The 19,950-nt window shown below is 40.8% G+C and overlaps 1 protein-coding gene across 24 annotated transcripts in view; it reads left to right on the top strand.

The window, feature by feature from the left end:
* TENM3 (teneurin transmembrane protein 3) overlaps window positions 1–19,950 on the top strand; it is a 486,507-nt gene that overhangs the window by 304,181 nt on the left and 162,376 nt on the right. The gene's annotated exons all lie outside the window — the stretch shown is intronic.

The raw sequence follows: 19,950 nt of genomic DNA, 5'->3' as shown, positions 1-19,950 counted from the left end.
AAAAGCTCATTTACATTATTTTAAAAGGCAATACTTATATGAAGCAATAGCCATTAATGATTTATTATGTAATGTAATTTGTAGCGAGTGACTCGCCTTTAGTTGAACTTTTTAAAGAGCAAGCCGAAGTTGGTTAAACTGTCATGATGCTTAGCTTCAGAACGATGTAAAAGTCATCTGTTACTACCTTATCAAGTTCAGCAGGTTCCAGCTGTTTCTTGAGTCTCCCTGGGGCACGAGAATGGGATTTGTACGTTACTGGATAGGGCAGTCTGGCTTGAGGGAAGCGATCTAGAGGAAGAGAGCTGTGTGGTGAGAGAAGGCAGCGGTGGCTCCTGAGATGTACGTTTCCATGTTTCTCGTCCTCCCAACAAGTATGAGTAACCAACAGGAGTGACGTACTTGAAACAGCAGCGCCCACTTATGCATCTTTAACTTTAAAAAAAATAGCCACAGGGTTCCGTTTTTGTTGTATGATTTAACAGATTTTCTTGGGGGTAGGCAGACTGGAAGATCATTTAATTCACAGCCCTTCCCCAGTAGATCAGCAAAGCTTGGAACAAGCCTCTTCATTTTCTAACCATTTCTGTCTTTCGTAAAGAACTCTCCTACAGATGAACCACTAGAGGGGGTTTGGAGAAATATTTTCGTACAGATTACACATCAGTTGGTTGGAAGAATGATTTTGCAGAGCAAAACCACTGGCTTTGAGCTTCTCTTCCCAGCTTTGAGTGAAACTTTGGCATGGTGTCTAAAAGGCCAGTCTGCTAAGAGCAGTTGTGTATGTGAATTTGACACCTTTTCTCTTCTTTCTTTTTTTCTTTTTTTTTTTTTTTTTTGCCATGTTAGGGGCTTGGATTGAGATCTTTAAAATTAACAATGATAACTTTATTTTTGTGTTTTCAACTTGCTCAATATTTAATCTGTGAAGAAGTCCAAAAAAAAAAAAATGGTAATGCATTGTCATAATCAGGGTATGTTATGAAGATGTCTCCTTTCCTGTATGTCTAGGAACATGAAATCTGTTAGCAAATACATGCGTTATCGAGAAGGTAGCCTGGTTTAGTTCAATAAGTCAATACATTTAGATTGCTGTTTCCACCAGCCCTTCCCCTACAAATGAAAAATGCAAAAGCAAGAGAAAGCTGCTAAAAATTTTGAATAGTTGGGATGAACTCCTTATACCTCCTAGCCTCATAGGAAGCTAATAAGCGTTCATCGTTCCTCTAGGTTTTAGCATTTTGCTGCTTCTGAAATCTTCAACAGATGCTTGCCAGTCTGAGTTTACCAGCCTTGAGGAATATTCCTTAACCCCATTCACCCCAGACTGGCCAAAATAATTTCAGCTGCTCCCATGGCAAGTCAAGTCTTGGCCTTTTGGCAGGAAAAAATAAGTGGTTTTTTGATAACAAGGAGGGCAGAAGTTAACACCATGGTGTATGTTGAGAGTTGTTCTTGGTAAGACTTTTGCTAAGCAGAAAGGGAACCCAGCATACTCTGTAAATCCATGTTCCTTTTCCCCTCCCCTCTCTCTTCCCGCTGTGCTCCCGTCTCCTCTATCTGCAGATGTCTGAGATTCCCCCCTCAGTGTATATGTGCCATACAAGTGCTTGAGCTCCTGCTTCCCGCTGTCAAAGTATTAAATCAATGATATATATACACTCATAATCTAGCAGTGCTGGCGGTCATATCATACGGCTAATGATCTTTCTCTCTCTCCACAAGATTATACTTGTTTTCAGAAGTGCTTCGACTTGCTAACAACAGATACTGTATTTGTGATTGTCATAATTGAAATGGGGTTTGTTTTGCTTTTCTATGGACAAGGAGAAGTCCCTAGGTGTTCTGGTGGTGGGCTTCCATCCCTGCAGTCAGCTGCAGGAGCAGGGTGTGCGTTACTTGAAGAAAGGATGTTTTTATCCAGCACATACATGAGTATAGCTTGGAATAGCTACTTGATTTGCTTGTGGTTGGTTTCTCGTATCTTATGCTGTTGGCCTATTGATGGGGAAAAAATACGTTCCTTGTAAAACGGGCAATAGCAGAATTTAATAGTTAAGCTAATAATTTCTAAGTCAGCTACAGCTTTCTTCTACTTGATGATTTGCATTGTTGTGTGGCTTTTTTACCAGTGTGTGGATCTCCAAATCTACCCTAGAAAGTAAATATCACTTAATCATGGCCTTTGGTACAGTCTTATTTGAGTATTGGATTTTCTTTAGTTAAAATGATAAGGAATACAGCATGTGTAGCACTTTCACAGGAGGAAGGGTTGTTTTTTTTTTTCACCCGTTGTCTTTTAATTCATCCAGATGCAAAAGAAGCTTTCCGTTCTATCTAAGGTTAACGGGTGCGAAATAACTCCAGTGCCGTATTCTGGATGACTTCTGTCCAGTGTTCATTTTGGCAGGGGCTGGGGGATCACTTTTGAAGCATTTAGGATGAAAAAGGTACTGACCAAAAATAATAATATTATTGAACTGGTTTCAATTATATTGACTTCATGTGAACAGCAAGTTAAATTACCCTTTCTTTAGTCTATGCAAACATCTGTTTGTTTTACTTTAGTCTGAGTTCATTTGATCAGTGTAGTTTATTTGATGAACTCCCTCAAAATTTAAAGGATCTGATTATGTATTTAGAATGATATTAATCTAAGCCTTTGGGTTTGATTAGCTTGTTTTGTTGACCGACGGGAATTAGCTTTCATTTGAGGAATTAGCTAAAAGAGAAATGAGAATTACTAAAATCCGTTATCAAATACTTACCATATGAGAAGAATCTTCATGGAGGTATTGCTAGTAGCTTTAAAAATTCAGATCCAGTGAGGACTGTGTGGACCGTGTCCTGGGATTCATTTCATTTCTCTAAAAGCAGTGTGTTAATAGGTTGTTGATTCAGGAGGAGATAAATTTTCAGACCATCAGTCATAACAGTGTTCCTTTACATAGCGCCTCCAATTTATTCTGCTTGTTGTTCCTCTTCTCCGCGGTGCAGCTCTGTTCCAGCAGTCAGCCTATTTGTCTACTGATTTCAGAACAATTTACTAGTTTTATTGTTTTTAGAAAGAAGACCAAACTGGTTTATAAGAAAGAGGGGCATCGGAATATGTCTGCAGGGAAGAGGAACAGTTTAAGCGAGAGGGAGAGGGAGCGAGGAGGAGAGGACTCATGAATGTGACTGAGGTGGAGATGTTTTCTTTGTGCAGTAAAATCTGCTTATAAACAATAGAAGTCATGTAAAGTCTGTATTTAAGCATCTTGATAAGCTTCTTAATCTTTTCCTGATAAAAATTAGAAATTAGTCAGAGTTTGGAGGGGAATTTACTGGAATTGGTAGTAGCTTATCTTTCAAGACAGGCAGGTATTATAATGAGAAATACAGTGCTAAATTCTTAGGTTAAGCAGAGACTATGAAGAAAAATACAGTTAAAAGTTAATGCTTAGTATTGACAATGGAGGTGAAGAGTCTGAATTAGAAATTCAGATTTGAGGATTTTTACGCCCTAAATTGGAAACATTATGGCAGAACCATCAAATGCAAAATAGAGAAAGATGTCTTTCAGAGCAGCCTTTTTACAGGGTATTGGAACATTTAAGTTGTACAAAGTTCTCAGGTTTCTTAATAACAGTTTGTGATGATAGTTCATCTGACGGGAAGATCTGTAAAAAAATTCATTATAATATAAAATGGTTTTCAATTCTTCTTGATCAAGGATGTACCAGGTGGTGCACAATAAATAAGATTCTGTTCCCGCCACGTGTGAGTTGCAGATTGATGGGCTTTTCAGTTCAAAATGGCTAAACTTTCCTGCAAAGAGAAAGAATTTGGAAATCTAGAGCACAACTCTGAATTTTAATTTATGAAAGAGGAAAAATAATCCAGTAAGGCTGGTTGAATGATAACATACAAGAACTCTTCATGTTCAGAGGTCTCATTGTAGGACATCTCGCTCGACAGACACCAAATCTGAGGACTTTAGTTCATGGTGACTTATTAGAATTTGATGGGAGAGCTTATACAAAAGTATCTCTCGTATAGAAATGATTATTGTTTTATCATACCACAATGTCAAGAAGCCAAAGTCAGAACCTTCTGCTTTTGTACAAGCACCTGAGAGAACACAGGCCAAATGCTCAAGAGTGGCAGCAGTAATGACCAGATGCAACACACGTGCAAAGCAGAGGTGTGAATGTTACTAGGTGGTTGGTTTTTTATTAAAACTCACATATTCCCTTCAACTGTCATGTTTTTTCTGCCTGGGTATCTCAATTAACGTATACCCACCGCAAGTAAGCAATCTGACATTTCCTTTTATCCCCGCTTCTGCCTTTTCCTTCCCATCGGAAGCCTGAAATGGAAGTGTGAATGGAAGCCCACCCAAGGATTTGTGTCAAAAGTTAGTGGAAGAGGCGAGTGATTTGAAGGTATCTTCCTCCATTGCAGCTCTTGCACATGCTCCTGGGAGGGCAGGAAGAGAACAACGTGGTTTCCCCCTTCAAACCCCACTGGCTTGTGAGAAGATTGGAAATAACCTGGAAATACTGAGAAGACCCAGGGCAAATTAAGTCAGTCCTAGCCCATATCTTGGAATTACCTCATGTAACCTTCTGGCAGCCCCACTTTAGTGCCTACAAACACTCCCCAGCCCTTATTCCATCCCTGCTTTGCCATAGTTATTCCACAAGGGAAACTTCGTGTGCCGCTGAACTAGAACTTGACAGACAGGCTGTTTTGTTCTGATTATTGGGGAACAAAAGGAGGGCGGGTGGGAAATGCTAGGGGATAAGGAAATGCAAACATGATGGCATGAGATTGAATGCTTAAAAACTGTTTGGGCTTTTTTGGATGAAGTGTAAATTTGCTTTTTTTCTCTCCGTCATTCTGAGAACTGGCAATCCACCTGAATTCCCTGGAAACTCTGTGGGTATCCGCACGCCTTATTTTCATTGTTGTCTTACACATTGTCTAATGAGATTTTTTTTTTATCTCTTATCTCATAATTCATGGTAAATTAAGTTTTGTCATTGTTATATCAGTATATACAATTTGTCTTCAGGTCTGACGCTGGTCCTAAGACGCGTTGCTTGAAAAATGATTTTAGACCTGCTTGGTTTGAAATAGTCTGTGACAATAAATTAAGAATAATAGATCAAACTAGGAGGAGTTGTGTTGGGGAACGTCATGGGGATATGCTATAATCTTGGTTTTATTTAACATTGTCATTAGTTATATGGACAAAGGACTAAAAATGGCACTAATAAAATTTCCTAATGATACTAAATAGTGAGAGTTCTGAGTGCCAACTGGGGACAAAATGTTAATAGAAAAGGACGAGAAAAGATCATTAATTGTACGGCCAGAAACTAATAAAGTGAAATTAGAACTGAAAAATGTGAGCTGGTCTGAGATGCAGAATATTCAGGGGAAAATCTGAGGAGAAATGGTGGTAGAGAATTTTAATCAGACATAAATCTGCAACATGGTCTGACTGACAAGTGTAGTTTGAGCTGGATTTAAAACTACGTCCACAAAGAGGGAATCGTAGACCTAGCATCAATGGAATGTAAGTTTTGAATTTGGGCCTCTTGCTTTTTCAAGGTTCCCGTCAAATAATATTATTACTTCTAGAATTATTGCTATTTATTCTACAGTTCAGATGTATTTGGATGAAAACATATAGGAGGTTAGAGGTATTAATATATGGGAACAGGTAAGAGAATGAAACTTTGACTCAGTACATAGCCTAAACGCTAATTAAGTTCCGACAAAGGGAAAGCGATAACCCAAGATGGAACCGCGCATGTTGTGTACCGTGTAGAGATACAATGAAAAGCAATAGGATGAAAATAAGGAAAGGAAACATTGGGCACGTTATCAGGAAAAACTAGCTAACAGTGAACTGTATTAAGATATCTAAGCCTATCCCAAGGGAGGTGACAGAAGCTCTGTCACTTTGTAACAAGAAATTAAAATAAATAAAAACGTCAGTCATACTTCTGAGAACGAACCTACGTTCACTTAGCAGGAGGTGGACTGAGGGAACCTCCTGGAGCTTTCCTAGTAATACTTGTGCGCGTTTCAAGTCAGGTAAACACGAGCTTGTAGTTAACAACAGAGATTATCGTTCTAATAGATGCTGAGTGTGTTTCGTTAGCGGTGTGCACGTTGCAATGACTGTCTGCTTAAATGTCGTAGAAAACTACGGTTTGTCCGGTAGCCCAGACCTGGAGTCTACACCTTCTACCATAAATCATTTGCAAAACAGATGCTTTCCCGATCCCACTTGCTGGACCATTTTATATCCTGCAAAATTATAAAATAAGGCTGCCTGTTCTCAATGAAAGCTGCCGGTGTCTTCTGGGCATGTGCGTACTCAATATTTTGTAAGCAAAAATGTTTGATACCCATAAATTCGAAATGCCCGTGATGCTGAGCAGAGGTATTTGGCGGGCTTTCTCTAAATATAGAGTAAGTTCATGCTATAAAAACACATGCTGACGTTTTTTCTGAGGCCAGGGATGGTTACATTTCAAGCCCTGTGCAGCCACGCTTGCAGGCTTCATCACTTACAGGCAGAAATCAGCGACTGCAGGAAGGCCAATATCCTCTAGGTACAGATCGACAAATTTATCTCTTCCACATGCTTGGGGCAAATATAGTTGCTTTAAAAACTTAAAAATTATGTCTTGAATGCTAGCCAATTTATTTTCGATCCCTTTTTGATATTTGATTTCAATTTCAGGAATCCGTCTTTTTATCCTCTTCCTTTGGTTTTGAAGCCAGCCTTCTGTCAACATTGTTCCCTTAATGTACAAAAATGTACATTTGTTCAGTTTAATTAAGCATTCAGCCTGTTTGCCAAGAGCAAATTACAGTTCCCCAATCTCACCCTCACCCCTCCAAAATCAAATTTTGCAAAGTGGTGGGCAATTAGTTCTCATGTCTGATTGTTGTAAGTCATGTTTTTTCCCTTAAAGATTTTTGTAGTTTTCGATCTCTGTTACTTAATGGAAGAGCCAAGACCAATTATTTCTCCTCAGATTGTGGCCTTTGTAGCCTTCAAAGAACAGTCTCCCCCACACCTCCTGTATCATTAGCTGCAAAATATCTTTCCAAAGATGATTTCGGCCTCTTCACAAATCAAAGGATTCAGAGTGACAAATTATCCGTCTTATACTCGAATGCATGCCAGATGGGACAACCTGCCAACTGTGTATCCTACTGCGGATATGATCTGATGTAGAGACGTTTCCTCCCCTCCTCCCTTCCCCATCAAAAAATTGTGCAAGTTAAGAAAATCTGTGAGGAGAAATTGATTCTGAAATACAGTGAAATATAAAAGCAGAATATAGCTTTATCGAAGGAAGGAAGCTGCATCCAAATGTCAGATCACTTAAACTGAACAAACATGTACCTGACAGTAGAGATGAAGATGAGACTCAAAACTGCATCCCTTCCCTGCTTCCCAGTGCTTGCGCACACGTCGTTCCCTTTGAGTCGCTTGACTGCAGAACAGACATTCCTAATTGCAAGATAAGGAGCTTGAATTTAAACCCTGTTGCAGTTTGTTCGGGGAAGAACCCTGAAGTCACCATGAGGAACGAGGATGTACTGCTCTTGTGGGGAACAGGAAGCTCTAACAAATTTATGGTAGAAGTTAATTTGTAATACGGAAGGTAAAAGGAGAAGGAAACAGTTACAGAGTTTATTTCCACTATCAATTACAAAGTTGAGGCCTTTTTCTAGTTGCTGCTTAGGCTGACTTCCAGAGGTACAAGCGGTGTGCAAGTGCCCGGCAAATAACTTGTGTGAGGTCAGGGTCAGACGCAAGTGTCTCTCATCGTCGCGGTAAACTCTGTTATTGATGATCTTTCATTATTTTAGTTCAGGGAAAGGTCTAGTATTTTCAACTTTGTGCCACGATACAAAAGCCTTATTTAGGGAGAGAGCACCAAAGATCTTACACATGATCCCATTTGTTCATCACCCAGTTTTACTTACAGTTTTACAAGCCTTTCTTATCAACTCAAATGCTCACCGAGCCTTGATAGCTTTGAGAATACAGAAGTTCTTCCGGTAACACAGAATGAGTTAAGGTTGTGAGGTTTTGGTAAAATCTTGATTTTTTTTTTTTTTATTTATTATTATTTTTTAAAAATCTTGTAGTTTCATAGTCTTTAGGCTGCTATTGGTTGGGGTTTGTTTTTCTAAAGAAAAAAAAGTCACGTGTTTTTCCCAGCTGTGAAAGCTTGGTCAGTCATTTAATTTTTTGTTTGTTTTAGCTGAATTATTTTGTGTAGTCATGGTCATTGTAAGGAGCTGGTGCTTTGGAGAGCACCACATCTCTACCAGCTTGGAAGAAAACGTATAAATTTATTAAGGATACCATGTACTATCCAGTCCTACTGATTGTGGAAAAGTTTCTTCCTTCATCTGGGACTGAGTCTTTAGTTGCTGTTGAAGAAAAAGAGCTGTGCAAATACATAAAATACCTAATTTATTCCTTAGTTCTGTGGAACACTGATTGCTAGGGCCTGATTCTGTGCTTCTGAGGAAAGCCTGGTTGCTGTTGGATGAAATGGAAGTTAATACAGGAGTCCAGTCATTGTAATGCAACTGCAACACAAGTTTTCTTCTATAGCGTGTAGCAAAAAAAATAGAGCATTTGACAAAAATAATAAAAAAGTCTCTTTTTTCTCCTCGTTGGCTTTTGGCTTCCACTTGAACTCCATTCTGGCTTGCTGTAGGTTGGAGGACGATGTTTTTAGTGCTTTAAATATGCTGCTCACTGGAAGCAAACAGGACTCTCGCAAATTCTGCTGGCAGATGCTTGTCGCAGTCTTTCATAGGAGAAATACTGAGGATTTTGCACTTGAGTCACTAAGCAAGAAATGAGTAGATGTGCACTGGGTGATTGTGAAAACAGAGCTTATCTCAAAGTTGAAGAGTAAAAGGCTAACCATTTGGCACCCTTAATTTAACATCCTTTATCTTTTTAAATATTATCAATGATTTTAAAAGTGTCAGGGCTGTGCTTAAAGCATAATTTCTCTGCTTTTCTACATTATACACAAAAGGCTTCTCCATTTAGTATCTTTCTGTGTCTGGACGTGGCATTGACATGAATTTCTTTGTCACTCCCCCATTAGGAGCAGGCAGGAGTGGTAACCCTACTTTTTAAGGATGCAGAGATCTGACTAGAAGGCACATCAGCCTTCCTCTCTCATGCGAGGCCAAGGATTCCTATTGTCAGATGCAGTGGGCATGAAAGCAGCAATTTTACAGCACAAAAACTCCAATAACATTTCCTGCGGTTGGCTGCCATCGCAATGCACCCAGGCACCGCTCGGTCGGGGTTGCTTAAGCACCAGCTCCCCTCGGCCTTCTGCCAGCCGGCGCGCTCCGAAGGAGACAAGTCCTTTAAGGGGAAAGAGTTTCCCTCGGAACTTGCTGTGGGGTAAACAGACCGTTCAGGCATAGTTTTATTGCATTACATACTCGGCTATGCATACTGGAATGTAGCAAAGTAATTGGGAGAATTATTTTAGTCGTTAGAATTCTTAGGTATGAGATACGTTCTCTGAGCCAGGAGGAGAAAAAAAAATATACGTAAGGATGTTTCTGTCTACTAAGCTGCTGATCATTTATTACAAAGGACTAAACATATTCTCTCCGTGGGAGTTCTGTATGTTTACACTGGTATCCCTGCTACGGTTACAGAAAACTGAATTAATTTGCCTCTGTATTGCTATTCTTCTCTTGAAGATAAATCCCATAACAGTTAGCGGCAAGTTACAGTGTAAAGGAGCAGTTCTGTGCATGTAACAGGATACTTTTTGTTGTCGTAAAAAAACCCAGCTCAATTTGGAAATACTGTAAGTGCAGAGTACTTGCAAATTAAAAGGAAGTCAGTTACCGTAAATTCCGCCATCAGTCCAGCTCATCTTTGCATTGATACCTACTCTGTTTTGCAGCAATCAGCAGTAAGCTTAGCCCATCATTGCCGTAACCTGGAGACTCCAAATGAAATATCGTCTAAATATTATTTTCTTAAAGCTTGTTATTCTTTTCTTAAAGCTTTAATTTAACACTGCAGTACCTATTCAAACAGCATATAAGGGAATTTATTTGTACAAAAACATATGTTATGATTGCTGAATATAGAGAAGGCTGACTTGGCTATCGCTGAGTACAAAGTGTCAGCTGCTGCTCTTTGAATCTTTCAGTTCCTTCACAAAGCTTCGAAGAAGGGTAAAGCTTTCCCTTGATTTTCTTGCTAGTAGTTGGTGTAAGGGGACTTGTTCTGTTCATTCTTAAACCTCCTCGGTGGTGTCCTACAGTGTGTTCAGGAAAGGTTTAAAATCCTGTCTGTGGCATTTCTTGAGTCTCTGGGTTACTCTCTGGTAGCTCGTCCTCTGTTGAGCGGTGAAGAGGCGAGGACAGGGGTGACCTTGCACCCCTCGCTCTGTGTCCAGCAGCATCAAAAATGCTTCGGAAAGGCAGTGAAGCACTTCTGATGAATTGCACTTTTCAGTCTTTGAATCTGCGCAGCAACTCCATCAGGTTTTTACAGCTGGACTCTTGCCGTAATTGCTGCTGGGATGAGATGCCCAACGTGGGGCTTTGGAGCTAAGTACTTACATTGTTTTACTGGCCAAAAGTATACGGCATAGTGGGAGCATCAGACTTCATGAAATTCACACTTGTGTATCTTCATGTTCTTCACCCGTTTCCGACATGCTGCTGGTTTGCCAGCAGGCACTCTAGATGGGGATGATAAAAACGGAAAAGCTGAAAGATGGAGTTTCTTAAAGCAGCCGTATGTTAGTAAAGAAGTTGCTTGTGATTATGATGTGCGATAAGTCTCCAAAGATCTGGTTTTCATTAACTGACTTTAAAGTAATTTTTACTGGTACTGAAAAATTAGATAGAAGCACTTCACCATCTTAATCTTCTTGACATCAGAATGTAAAATAATGCTCAGATAAAAGGTATACACTGATAGAAACAATAATTGGTCCCCTGTAAGCTTCAATTTCCAAGTCCTTTAGATCTCACCTGTCTCCAGGTATGCATCATCTTTGGCATATTTACCTGGCTAATTCAAAGATTATACTTCTTTCTCAAGTCTTTATAATGCATTTTTCAAGAGATACAATATAAAGTTGTTACTTATGCCCTGTAATGTATAGTTCTCAAAATTCACTGCAGTATTTTTCTTCAGATGCCCTTCCTCATCTATTTCCTCAAGGCCTTTTATCAGTGGCTTGTAATATTGAATATTTTTCTGTTTGTTTACGGTTTTGTATGAATAACTCGAAATAATTGGCATCAGAATGCTCCACAGCATCACATGTGGATCTCTTCCTCGCTCAGGTTGGATTATTTCTTATTTTAATCTAGTCTCCCGTTTAAAAGTCTTTGTTGCTTCCCCTAATTGTAGTGAATTCTGGCTACTGTGTGCCTAAGCCAGTAAACCCCAAGGCAGAGAGGGAGGATGGGTTAGATATTTTTAAAACTCCTTTCTAGCTTCCAAAAAGCCTTCTAGAATAAACTGCTTTGCAAGCCTTGTGGGACAGGAGGCCCTGAGGGACATTCCTGGGCAGGGCGGAGGAATCAGCCAGTGTATTTGCATTGTTTGGAGCCTGAAAGGGAAATTCTTCCCTCCCCTACTACAGTTATTTATCCTGTTAGCTAGACATTAAAATGCAAAGTGGTGTAGAGAAAGACCAGCAGAATAACAGCCGAGTAAAACAGTGCAGCCTGCCCGGGTTTATCCAGTTGCTTTATCATTAGTAATACTCAGATCAAAAATTACATTAAATAAATTTATCTGGAAGTTCTTTTCATTCAGTCTTGAACTTTCAATGTAGCTTTGCTTCATTACCATATAATAATATTTTATGATCATGGCCACAACAGACCAGATGTTTTTTCTCCTTTGTGTGTGGAAAATCCCCTAAGAGAGTTAAAATGCAAGCTAGTAAAGAACAAAATGCTTAAACTTAAGCGTTTGAACCACACACTTAAGAAGTCTCTAGAAGTAAGTAGCCTGTAGTACTGGTTCCTTCTAGGGGCAGCTTCCACATCCTTCCTGCGTGCTTTAGCAATGTTGATGGTCTTGGCTGGTGTTCTGCCCCAGATTTAATCTGGTCTGTCATATCTCAAAGGAGCAGACAGAGACTCCGAATTTTGCACTTGGAATTTTAAACTAGCAGGTATTTGTGTATGTATTTTGGAGTGATGGACAGGATGCTGCTTCCATTAAAAGTTGAAGAAATTTGATGGCAGAAAAAAAATCAAGGGAATGATTAAAAGATTGTTAGCTTTTATTGTGTGTACAGTTGGTAGTATGGAATTTTTCTCTGACATTGATCCAGAAATAATAAAATGTGATTACTAAATAGTCAATAATAAATGCACTAACCTTTCTTCTTACTGATGATGGTTAGTGACTCTCAATTTACACGAGTGCAAAGAAAGGCATAAATCCTGGCAGAATTAAGTTGTAGTTACTGCATCCGTATGTTTCTGGTTCCTCTTACTGTGCTCCCATGATTACAACAGAACTTAAAATGTATTTTAAAAAATGTGAAAAGAATACTCCCATGGTTACAGAGACTTCAACAAAGCCTTTGGGAAAAGCTCTTAAGAGTTATGAAGTATGGGAACCTCAGGTTTCGGTGCTCTCCCGCTGCCTCATCAGTGATGCTCTAGTTCTGTTTGGTTCCCTGGGAGATCAGACGTTGAGTATCAAGGGAAAAAAATAGCAGGTCCAGTATTTCCACCACTCAAGAACTGCTGACATAAGTATCAGACAGCTTCTGTGCCATGAATTCTGCCTCCAAGAGCAAACCTCTGCTGCTGCTTTCTAGGGTAATAATCCTAAAATGGTGTGCTGGTTCCATTACACCGTCTCAGTCTCTGGAGGGAATGAAGTTGCACTTTGCCATATATGTATGCTAGTAGGGACTAGTGGATGGATCGTGACTGGTGGATGAGAAGCTCAATATGAACCGGCAATGTGCGCTGGCAGTCCAGAAACCCCCCGCAGCATGGGCTGCATCCCCAGCAGCGTGGGCAGCAGGGCGAGGGGGGGATTCTGCCCCTCTGCTCCGCTCTGGGGAGACCCCCCTGCAGTGCTGCCTCCAGCTCTGGGACCCTCAGCACAAGAAGGACACATGGACCTGTTGATGCAGGTCCAGAGGAGGCCGCAAACGTGCTCAGAGGGCTGGAGCCCCTCTGCTGTGAGGACAGGCTGAGAGAGCTGGGGGGGGTTCAGCCTGGAGAAAAGGAGGCTCCAGGGAGACCTTCGAGCCCCTCCCAGTCCCTAAAGGGGGCCTATAGGAGAGATGGGGAGGGACTCTGGATCAGGGAGTGGAGCCATAGGATGAGGGGGAACGGTTTTACACTGAAAGAGGGGAGATTTTGCTTAGATACTAGGAAGAAATTCTGTGCTGTGAGGGTGGTGAGCCCCTGGCCCAGGTTGCCCAGAGAAGCTGTGGCTGCCCCATCCCTGGAGGGGTTCAAGGCCAGGCTGGATGGGGCTTGGAGCAACCTGGGCTGGTGGGAGGTGTCCCTGCCCAGGGCAGGGGGTTGGAACTGGGTGGTCTTTAAGGTCCCTTCCATCCCAAACCACTCTATGGTTCTATGACTATGACATCTGAGTGAAGCCAAGTGGTGGTGCATCAAAGCCTTTAATTGTGAACCCACAGAAGGCACTGGAAAATTAGATCCCTTTTTCTTGGTGTATTCATTGTTTACTATAGTAGGAACGATGGTTTGCATTGCTGCATTACTGCTGTGGAGTGTCAGCAGGCATCGTAAGTGCGGTTCCCCCATGTGGAAAAGTAAAGGAAGGAATAATGGAGACTGCTCATCTGCCACTCCCTGTCTATTTCTGGTGGTGTCAGATGTTGAGATCTCTTATGGAGAGGCAGGCATGAATGCCCTAGACCACTAGTAGCATCTGCAACTGGTTAGGGGACAGTTTTTTCTGATACCCCCCCTCATCTTGGAAAAATAGGCAGGGAGATGTTCTTTCCAGGCTCTTCCTGAGCCTAACTGCCGGCATCCACCTTGAGGCAAAGCAGGGAAGAGGGAAGTGTAGATGAGAAAGCAGAGCTGGGCCTGGACTTACCCTTGACCTCCAGCCCTGATGACTCATCTTTCTAATGCTCCTTAAGCAGTCAGAAGTGCTGAGGAATGCCGTAGAGTCACATGTAGGCTACAACACACGCAAATGGGCACGAGCCTTTCGCTCCCTGAAGTGATCTGTATGCACGGACGTGATTTTTTTTTTTTTTTTCCCTTTTACTTCCCATTCTTCGGAGAGGTTTTCTTTTATTCTTGTGTTCCATCTTAGGTTTAATCCTTCTCATCCTTTAAGTGCGCTCTTTTAATTTCCTCCTTTCCCTCTTTTAGCCCCTTCTCCTTTGAAGGCTCCTTCTTATTGATTAAGTCGTTTAACCTTTATTAGACGATACCATGCCACTCCATCCCACTTCCTACTTTCCTTTTTATCCTTTTTCTCTCTTTTCCAATGGACTCTTTTCATATCATTCTCTCCTTGTTCAGGCTTCTTACCTCCCCTTCCTCATTCCCTTTGTTGTTCCCTCCATGGGACAGGTATATCTCATGAAAAGGTGCTTTGTTCAGAATGTATCTGCCTTGGGGCAGCTATTTAATGAAAAAATCAGCTTTCCATCCTGTGCTCCTATCCCTCTGAAGCCCTACGCAATAAATGCCAATTACAGTTTTACATAATTAAAATAACCGTGTCATATTTCTTTTTTAGTATTGGCGCCTTCACATTAAAGGAATAGAACGCTATGCAGCGTGTATGTTTTTCAAAACAAAAAAAATAAAAGTTATGCTTCTAATCCCTATTACAGCCCTCATTATCCAGAATTTTCTTTAACCCTTCTTTTCTGTTCTGAGAATATTCCAGCCATCTGTAGAAGGGTCAGCAAAAACACCAACATGAACGCTTATAAGAAGTCTAGTTCCTTTATAATTGGGGATGAAAACTAACATCCTGCCTGCTTCTGATCCCGCTTATGCTCTTGTGGCTGGAAAGCTGTTAGAAGGGATGAAAATTGATCAAAAAAACCCCGACAGACTTTTCTCTTGATGGCTGCTGTGGTTATTGGGGGAATTTGTGGTTGCAGAGAGGACGAGGGGAGATAAAGGTACAGAAAAGTATCAGTCTTGGGTGGTTTTAACAATGCAGGATAATCTTAACCTTTTGGGTGCTGGGCTACTTGTCCTGCCCCAGGGAACTGAGATATTCCTGGATACCTTAATATCCTTATAAGAGGATTAAAAGCAGAAACGAAGGAGACGTTGGTGCCGGTAATAGCACTCATTTCCAGAAATGTGACCACTTTTACTATAGAGAATAGCTGATTTCAGACTTCTCAGTGAGATGCTCCCACTTAACCTGAAATGCCACGGTCTTTAATGTGTGAGTTTGATATCAAGTGGCTCTTTACGCTCACTGTGCCAAAGTTAACATCTGGATCGGTGCTTTTCCCCGACCATTTTCTCCATCTCTTTTATTTCAGCTTTATACAGTTTCCTATTCCTGCTCGTAACAAGACAGTACTGTGCAAACAGCTAGAGCTTGAGTAGCTGAAGCTAACTATTGGTATAGAAATGAATATATTTTAGAAATAAGGATCTTACTTTTTTTCCCCTCAGAGTTAATGTTATTAGATAATATTCTGAAAGTCAGATTTTGAACAGACAAAAGTCAAGTTTGGAATTGCAGATTTCTCTGATGAGATGGATGATATAAAGGAATTATTGAAAGCAGTTTTAGGAACTATGTTCTCTGTCGTGTTTCCTGCTCAGGTAGTCCCATTAGAGAAAGTATTTTTGTTCAAGGGGTGACAGGCAGTCAGCAAGTAGGACATACAGCATCGCTGTATGTAAAAAGACTGCTTTTTGCATAAGTGGAAGGATCATAATACTAGAGTGGCATCGGGATACGATTGCAACAGCGGTGACATGTTTGTGCCTGCATGTGAGATGAATGATTAATTGATGGGCAATGGATCAGAAGAGGTTAGATGTGCTGGCAAAAATAATCGGCATTTTATTACGTGTGTGGAAGCTTTTACAGAATATAACCATGTGTAGACGCACACCACTGCCTTGGTGACTCCCACGTTGCATGCAAGTGAGATGGCACCTGGGTCCTTCTGGAATGGAGGAGCTGTATATCTCCTCTGATAAACTTTGGTAGCTAATTTTGCCCAGCAACTAATTCACTAGTTGTGCTCCTGGCACCCTGAGTAGTCACCCAGCGGCATCTGAGTGGGCCTGACGTGCCGCCCCCTCTGCTCGGGGCGCAGCGTGCCCTCAGCCCCGTGCCCTCCCAGCAGGACCATGGCAGCCCTGCGAGCAGCCCTCCAGTTGGGCTGGTGGTCTCCAAAGGGCTTGAGTGCTCAGAGGGAATTAGCTGGCATGGTAATGTGGAGCAGATGAACATCTGTGGCACAGGTAGCTGATCCCAGGATCCCTTGCAGGGCTCCAGTAGTGTGGGTGGGAGCAGTCTACTACCAGAAGATAGAAAATATGGGCAGTATAGTTCTGAGACACTCTGGCACATGGTCAGAACAAAACCAGAATTGCTCTTCGAAGCAAATTGCAAAACCAGGGTAGCTGCTGCTTTTATGTCCTAGGACAGAAGTTCCTCTTGGGTGGCTCTGTCCTTCCCTTGTCAGTCTCTTTTCTCCTTTTTCTTAAACATCCTTCACCGTTCTTCAGTGGTTTTTTTAATTCTCTTGTGTGCTGGTATAAACATCTTTGACGTGTCTGAGTGGTTGTCTCTACACATTTGCCATTGTGCTTTGTTTTTTCCTTTCCCAGATGTTTGCATTTTTAAGGGATTTCATGGCCTAGAGGCTATTATTTCTAAAAAAAAAAAAAAAAAAAAAAAGACAGGAGGAGGGGAATATGTAAGTTGTTTTTCTTAAAGCACAAAGAAAATAACTTATCATTTTTTTTCATCTCTTGTCATATTTTAGGAACTCGTGAGAATTTTGCTTGTGATTATATTATCTGTTTATCAGTCTAGGAATTTCTCAATCATATTTCTCAACCGTATGTTCAGTATGTCATTATTGCATGTATAGGGCAATAAGATACTGAGTAACATAACAATGTGAATTACCCAGGGTATATTAAGATGTACAATCAATCATGTAAAGAAATGGGAAAAAAAAGAAAAAAAAAAAAAGAAAAAAAAAATCCGTGGAATGGGTTTCACATTTAGTATTATAATCCTTCAAATCTGTATACCCCTTTAATTTTTTTAATTACGCATATTTTCTTTTGCTGTTTTCTTACTCAGGCTGTAGAAAGGAGATGCATTGACTCTGTAGAAGAAACTACCTTGTAAAAGAAACACCTTACAAGGAATTAATTTCCATTCATTAATAAAACACTCTGAACTGATTAATGAGACGAATATAATTCTGTATTTCAGAAGTAATAGCTTGAATTATTTTTTTTTTATGAATTGTTCATATTTTATTGGCTGTTTATTTTCTATTGCATTACTTTTCAGATTTATGGAAAGTACTTGTAATTATCATATCCTTCATTTGATGCAATGAATATATTTTACTGGACAGCTTTATGCATTCAGTGTTACATCTTCGTTTTGCAGCTGAAGACCAATTTCCTAATTACACTTAGGCACATAGTTGTTTATTGAAGTTTTGGGTTTGTTCTTAGAGTTTTGAGGTCTTTTTCCGAGCTGCTGGGAATTTTGCATGTACGTGTTAGGCATGTGCAATACATGGGCAATACAATTTTACAAGTTACAAGTCTAAACCAAGCTCTCATTAGCTACTTTTGTGGTTCTGAAGATTACAGCGTACCGTTGCGCCTGATATCTGTAATTGAATTTTTAATAATAACTTCTAGGTCAATACCCAGTAGTTGGTAATATAGAAGCAAAATGTTTGTGGAAACTTTCCCAAACTGTTGACTGACATTTCTATAGTCCCTCTGTCCTGCTAAGAGAAAGAGCAAGAAAAGAACACTTTTCTGCCGGGGGCTGTTGTGCTTACATGCCATGGAGGTAGGAGCTGTATGCGAATTTAAGTTTTTTCATTTATAGCCAGCACTTTGTTTTTTATCTGAACCCAGTGATTTTAAAACATCATTGCAGGAGTCATTTTCCTCTTGCAAGTAATAAACATGCCACATCCTTAAAAGACAAAGTGTGAGACATAGCTGTAATTGCTCAGTTTTGGTGCCAAGAATAAGTGGTTTGAAGAAAGCTTAGCACCCCTATCCCTAGGGAGATGTAAATTATGGCAGGCAACACCAGACACAGTTACTTCTCACTTGAGTTCTAGTAAACAGCAAGGACGTGTCACAAGTATAAGAGATCGTCATAAAGTAATACTAAAATGTACTTCTTCTGACATATATTTGTATTTTTATTAACAGTAATTTTGTATGCATGTGCACAAGTACCTATAGTGCAAAGTATTCATGTTCCAAGAGTTGCAGCAGCGCTGCAAATATCAAAGACAACGTGAATTATTCTTTTTTTCTGTAAGAGTAGGTGCCTTTCGTAGAGCCGTGTGCGCCTCAGTGTGTTCCAACGTAAGGGCAAAAGAAATCATGGGTAAGAGAGACCTTCTTACTCTTACAGCAGGGAGACTGAACCCCGTGGCTTTCTTGAATATTCTTTCTCGAGGTTTGTTTCTCAAATAAGTTTTTGTTTGCTCAGTAATGATTTTTGTGTGTGCATGTTTCCCTGTCCCCGCCAAAAAAGATAAGTAAATACAGTAGAAGAATGATGGATACGGTTAAGCTCATTCCTTAATGAAACGGCCTAAAGCAATTAAGTGATAGACACTGAGGGTAGTCTGTAAGTGCAGAGAAACGCATCCGCCTAGAAACTAGCCTGCCGTCCCCTCTGGTTCTGTGTGTAGAAGTCAAAAGACGACACAAAATACATCTCTCTGCTCAGTGAAAATTGTTTCTGATCTAGAAGAGACACACACGGACTGGGGTTGGCTCTTATGGCATGTAACCAGTAACCAGAACTCCCCTGGTTTTATCAGGAAGAGGAAACTATTAAAACACTCATTAAGGCTGCTGGTATGAGCGAAAGCCCTGGCCATTAAACACCTGAGCGCTAACTCTAGGGGCAGGAAATCTGGCATCTTTGCCGACGTTCAGCAAAGATCTGTATCTCGTACAAACGCAATGTGGAATATCCAGAGAGTTTACTGGGGGACAGGGGGGGCGCTCAAACATCCCGTTGTACACAAACCTGATGAGTTGACCAGCTGGGACTATGAAAACTGGCACGAGATTAGCTGTACATGTAACTGTTCGAGGAAACCACACTGGCCTGAGCAGCAGCACATCAGTCATCACATTTCTTTCTTGGGATTTGCTAGAGAAGAGCTACCATCGTGTCTCCCTTCAGTCTATGAGTCACTTATTTTGATGGCCCAAGCAAACAGTTTTCATCTGTATTCTCATAGCATGAGGAATATTCAGCAGTGCCCCCGCGGCCTACATCTGGGTGAGGATTGAATATAAACAGTCGTAAAGCAGGAATCGTGCCTCTGGCAGATGTGATGTTTTCCTCCAACTTTGTGTTTTGGAGACATGATAAACAATAATCAATTGGCATTAACTTCAAGACACTACAAGGGTCTTATGGAAAAGAAACAGCGAAGATGATTTATGTCAGGTCTCTGAGCTTGAATGGGCCCAGGGGCATTGCAAGTGCCTGCCTTTTACATACTTTCCTACCAGTCTGACTGATCCCCCCGGTTATTGTCAGTGCTGGTCAAAACCAGGACATGCTCTTCCATGTAGTTGTGTGTTGGCCAAGGGTAGACTTTCTGCATGCCAGCAACCACAGCCAGCTGGGTTCCACAGCAGTTACAGCCGTCGTGTTTCACG

The sequence above is a fragment of the Larus michahellis genome, chromosome 5 (assembly GCF_964199755.1).
Source record: "Larus michahellis chromosome 5, bLarMic1.1, whole genome shotgun sequence".
Taxonomy (NCBI): domain Eukaryota; kingdom Metazoa; phylum Chordata; class Aves; order Charadriiformes; family Laridae; genus Larus; species Larus michahellis.
This window is presented reverse-complemented; position numbering and strand designations above follow the sequence as displayed.